Raw genomic sequence first — 6,000 nt, 5'->3', positions numbered from 1 at the left:
CGGGGGGGGGGGATGTGTGGCATTGGTCAATCTAACAGTGTGCCGATGCTTTAAACAAGTCACTGATAAGTTATTCGTCAAAGAACATAGTTTTTTTTTTCATTTACTGTTTAAAAAAGAACAGTAGTAGAAAAAGGAAGGCATTGCAGTGTTTCTGCTTTGCAGTATTCCCAGAGCCTGGGATATTATTGATGGCACCTATGTGCCCCCCTGGACTGCTGCACACAATGCCTTGGTGTTCATGAACTGAAAGCACTTCCACTCCATCAACGTCAAGGCACTCAGTGAACAATCCAGGAGAATGCGGGTCAATGCCAGCTTCAAAGGCAGCAGTCAGCATTCCTGTAATTTAAGGCAGTCTCTTGTGTCTAGCTTATTTATTAGACGAAGTCATAGTGTAAGGACAGTTTCTGAAAGCTAATGGTGTTCAGTGCTGAATCATGACACTTTTCTGATGCCAGGAACACCCCAGAAGCATTGCCAAAATTGTTAATGAGCATTATAATGACTCTCCATAAGCAGCATGTTTGCTGTCTGTCGAAACAGCTCTGCAGCTATGCTAAAATGACTTTTTATGCTCCAAAGGCCATTTTATGTTTGCCAGTATTACATGTGTAATTGGCTAAGAATGTTTTGACCAAGAAAGACAAATGGAATATGTCAACCGCATTACAACACACACAAAATGCTGGTGGAACGCAGCAGGCCGGGCAGCATCTATAGGGAGAAGCACTGTCGATGTTTCGGGCTGAGACCCCTTGTCAGGACTAACTGAAAGGAAAGATACTAAGAGATTTGAAAGTATGAGGGAGAGGGGGAAATGCGAAATGATAGGAGAAGACTGGAGGGGGTGGGATGATGCTAAGAGCTGGAAAGGTGATTGGCGAAAGTGATACAGAGCTGGAGAAGGGAAAGGATCATGGGACGGGAGGCCATGGGAGAAAGAAAGGGGGGGGGGGGGGAAGCACCAGAGGGAGATAGAGAACAGGCAGAGTGATGGGCAGAGAGAGAGAGAAAAAAGAACAACTAAATATGTCGGGGATGGGGTAAGAAGGGGAGGAGGGGCATTAACGGAAGTTAGAGAAGTTAATGTTCATGCCATCAGGTTGGAGACTACCCAGCCGGTATATAAGGTGTTTAAACAAAAGGGCTTCCCTTCTTCCACCATCAACTCTGCTCTCAAACGCATCTCTCCCATTTCCCGCACACCTGCCCTCACCCCATCCACCCGCCACCCCCCTCGGGATAGGGTTCCCCTTGTCCTCACCTACCACCCCACCAGCCTCCAGGTCCAATGTATAATTCTCCGTAACTTCCCTCACCTCCAATGGGATCCCACTACCAAGCACGTCTTTCCCTCCCCCCACCTTTCTGCTTTCCGCAGGGATCGCTCCCTACGCGACTCCCTTGTCCACTCGTCCCCCCCATCCCTTCCCACCAATCTCCCTCCTGGCACTTATCCTCGTAAACGGAACAAGTGCTACACCTGCCCTTACACCTCCTCCCTCACCATCATTCAGGGCCCCAGACAGTCCTTCCAGGTGAGGCGACACTTCACCTGTGAGTCGGCTGGTGTGGTATACTGCGTCCGGTGCTCCCAGTGTGGCCTTTTATATATTGGTGAGACCTGACGCAGACTGGGAGACCGTTTCGCTGAACACCTATGCTCGGTCTGCCAGAGAAAGCAGGATCTCCCAGTGGCCACACATTTTAATTCCACATCCCATTCCCATTCTGATATGTCTATCCATGGCCTCCTCTACTGTCAAGATGAAGCCACACTCAGGTTGGAGGAACAACACCTTATATACCGGCTGGGTAGCCTCTAACCTGATGGCATGAACATTGACTTCTCTAACTTCCGTTAATGCCCCTCCTCCCCTTCTTACCCCATCCCTGACATATTTAGTTGTATGTTTTTTTTTCTCTCTCTGCCCATCACTCTTCCTGTTCTCCATCTCTCTCTGGTGCTCCCCCCTCCCCCTTTCTTTCTCCCTAGGCCTCCCGTCCCATGATCCTTTCCCTTCTCCAGCTCTGTATCACTTTCGCCAATCACCTTTCCAGCTCTTAGCTTCGTACCACCCCCTCCAGTCTTCTCCTATCATTTCACGTTTCCCCCTCCCCCTCCTACTTCAAAATCTCTTAGTATCCTTCCTTTCCGTTAGTCCTGACGAAGGGTCTCAGCCCGAAACATCGACAGTGCTTCTCCCTATAGATGCTGTCTGGCCTGCTGTGTTCCACCAGCATTTTATGTGTGTTGTCTGATTTCCTCGTGTTTGAACCACATTACAAATCATCTTTGCAAGCCCTCTTGTTCCCCTATGTAGGGAACTGAAATAAGGTTGGAAAGGAAAGGTTTAGAGCAACGATTCCCAACCTTTTTTGTGTCATGAACTGATACCATCAAACAAGGGGTCCATAAACCCCAAGTTGGGAACCCCCGATTTAGAATGATATTTGCCAAATGCAGGCAAATGGAACTAGCTATGGTGAGTACTTTCATAAGCAGAATGAGTTAGGCCATAGGACCTGTTTCTATGCTGACCTACTCTTGGACTAAAATTCTGTTCAGATTAATTCTAAACGCCCAGCTCCTTCCCTTAGGACAATGCAAGTTGGCTCCAGCACACTGTCCAGAGATTGCATTCCTAGTAAACTGGTTGTTTGTTAACAAAAGTATCAGGCTGGAGGGGAAAACTATCAGAATGCAGAATAAAATGTTAGAGTTGCAGAGAAAGTGCAAAGCAGGCAGGTAGTAAGGTGCAAGACCATGATGAGGTAGATTTTGTAATGAAGAATATTTTGTGACTAAAATATTCATGGGGTGGGGAGGGCTGGGGCCCATGCTCTGTTTATATCGAAGGTGCTGAGGTTGAGAGGGTTGAAAGCTTCAAGTTCTCTGGAGTGAGCATCACCAATAGTCTACTCTGCTGCCACCACATTGATATCACAACAAAGAAAGCGCCCCCAGTGCCTCCTCTACTTCCTCAGGAGCCTAAAGAAATTTGGAATATCCCCTTTGACCCGTCTATTTTATAGTTGCACCATAGAAAGCTTCCTATCCAGATTATTCATGGCTTTGTATTGGCAGCTGTTCTGCCCATGACAAGAGACTGTAGAGATTAGTGGACATCATGGAAACCAATCTCCCATTTATGTGTTCTGTCTACGTTCCCCCTTGTCTTGCTAAAGCAGGCAACATTTCAGAAGATCTCACCCATCCCAGACATTTTCTTTTCTTGTCCCTACCATCGGGTAGAAGAATCAGAATCAAGTTTAATATCGCTGGCATGTATGGTGAAATTTGTTAACTTAGTTGCAGCAGTACAATACAATATATGATAAATACAGAAACAAAAACAGTTAGGGTGAGTATATATGCGTGTATTAAATATTTAAATTAAAAGTACCAAAAAAACCCAGAAATGATTTTTAAAAAAGTGAGGTAGTGTTAATGGTTTCAATGTCCATTTAGGAATCGGATGGCAGAGGGAAAGAAGCTGTTCCTGAATCACTGAGTATGTGCCTTCAGGCTTCTGTACCTCCTTTGCGATGGTAACAATGAGAAGAGTGTATGTCCTGGATGATGGAGTTCTTAATAATGGATGCTGCCTTTCTGAGGCATTGCTCCATGAAGATGTCTTGGATTCTACGGAGGCTCGTGCCCAAAATACAAAAGCCTGAAAATACATTCCACCATACTCAAGGAGAGCTTATACCTGTGAGTGCTGATAAAACGTCTTGGCCCAAAATGTGGACTGTTTATTTCCTTCTATAGATGCTCTCTAACCTCCTGAGCACCTCCAGTATTTTATGTGTATTGCTCAAGATCTCCACATCTACAGCATCTCTTGTGTCATAACTTCTAACCTGCTGTTATAAGAGGATTAAACATTTCCCTAGTACGATAAGATGGACTCTTCACCTCACAATTTACCGCATTATGACCTTGTATCCTACTGTCCGCTTGCTTTCTCTCTAACTGTAGCATTTTAATCTGCATTCTGTTACTGGTTTCCCTCTCTACTAGCTGAATGCACTGATGTAATGGAATGATCTCTACGGATGTTATGCAAAGCAAAGATTTCCATTGTAGCTCGGTACATGTGATGATAACAAACCAATTTACTAGAGATTCAAATAGGATGTTTCCTCTGGACAGTGTGCTTGGAACCAAATGGCACAGTCCTAAAGGAAGGAGGTGGGAATTTAGAAATAATTCGAGCAGAAGTTTAGTTATAAAGTCGTACAGCACAGAAGCAAGCCCAATGGCCTAACTCATCCTTGTTGACCAAGGTATCCTCACAGTTAGTTCCATTTGCCTGTGTTAGGCCCATAACCCTATAGATCGGGGGTTCCCAGTCTTTTTTCTGCCATGGAACCCTAGCATTAGCCAATGAGTGCGTGAACCCAGTTGTGAACTCCTGCTCTAAACCATTCCTCTCCATGTGAACCTGTCCAGGTGTCATTTACTTCACTTATGTAAGTACATTTCTGGAATTTTCTCCTTCGGTTCTGGGTCAGTCACTGAATGCTTTCAAGATAGACCCTAGCATTTGCATTCACAGATGGACATGGGGATTATATTGGTAGGTGGAGAAAGATGGTCAGCTGTACTCTTATTGAATAGTGTAATCAGTCTGCAGCGATTCCTGCTCCCATTTCTTATGTTTCTCGCTTTTTCAGCAATGCACTTCAATGATAGCGCAATGCCAGTTATCCTCTTTCTTCGTCTTTCTCCTTTTCTGAATATTCTTCTGCAGCAAAGGATAGCGCACCAACGAAAATTGTTGAAATCTGCAAACCTTAAAATTGTCGAATGCATTTTGTTTGCTGTGCTTTAGTCATCTCATTACAGCAGATCAGATTGTGAGGCCAAGGGTCCTTCTTATCGTACAAGGGGTATGTTTCAGAGTGAGATAACATTGGGATAGAGGATGTCCTGGAGCCTGGCGATGTGTGCTTTCAGGCTTTTCTACCTTCTTCCCAATGGGAGAGGGGAGAAGTGCGAATATCCGAGGTGGATGGGTCTTTGATTATGCTGGCGGTTTTATTTGAGGCAGTGAGAGGATTAGACAAAGTTCATGGAGGGAAGGCTGTAGGGCAAGGGGGATGTATTTTGTTATTTACTAATTGTCCAATTATCTGGACTTTACGAGAGTGCACATGAAGGGGAGATAAGGCAGGAATAACTACTTTTTGTCAATGAATGAAATTTGCAAACACTAGAAAGAATACTTTCACCAGGAACTTGGGTGCAGGTGAGGCAAAGTTATTCAGCACATGATATCACAAAAGAGGGACTTTATTTGTTTATTTCCTCACCTTTGCTGAACCATGCAGCAGATTATGAGTCTTTTTCACGATGAATAGATTTTCCAAGGATTTTTAACATTTGTTGTTAAAATAATCTAACCCTGAGCAGGTCTTCCCTTTTCAGGATATTTGCTGCATAATTCTCTTATGGCACCTTTGTTATACACCTCATGCCACGTTTGTCTGCCACCAGTCTTGTGTTTCAATAGCTACTGAACCTTTACTAGCTTTCCTTTGTCAAATTACATAATATACAGTTGAAAAAGAAATCCATTCATTTAGGACCGTCCATCATCAGTTGTTAAATTCTTTGTTCTCTGTTCTGTATCAGGAACAGAAAGACTGCTACCTTTTGATGCTCTCTCACTGAATCAAATCCCTAGAATCCAATCAATGTAGGTTTCTGCTTCTGTTTAAGAGGGGTATTTTACTGAGTTGAAATAAACTCCCATAAATATACAGTGTCACCCATTGTATTCACACAATAACCATCACCCCTTCAATCAATATTCACCCAAAGAACATTCAGAAAACTAGCTGATTTACCAAAACATCATGGGAGAGCAAGGGCAAACATTTTTTTTTCTGACTGCCTAATTGTCAGGTCCAACTTGAATTGTAACCTTGAACAAAACTGGATGTTGGCTAATCAAGCTTTCCTTCTAATTAACGTCTGAAACAAAA

The sequence above is a fragment of the Hemitrygon akajei genome, chromosome 27 (assembly GCF_048418815.1).
Source record: "Hemitrygon akajei chromosome 27, sHemAka1.3, whole genome shotgun sequence".
Taxonomy (NCBI): domain Eukaryota; kingdom Metazoa; phylum Chordata; class Chondrichthyes; order Myliobatiformes; family Dasyatidae; genus Hemitrygon; species Hemitrygon akajei.
Note: the sequence above shows the minus strand (reverse complement) of the source record.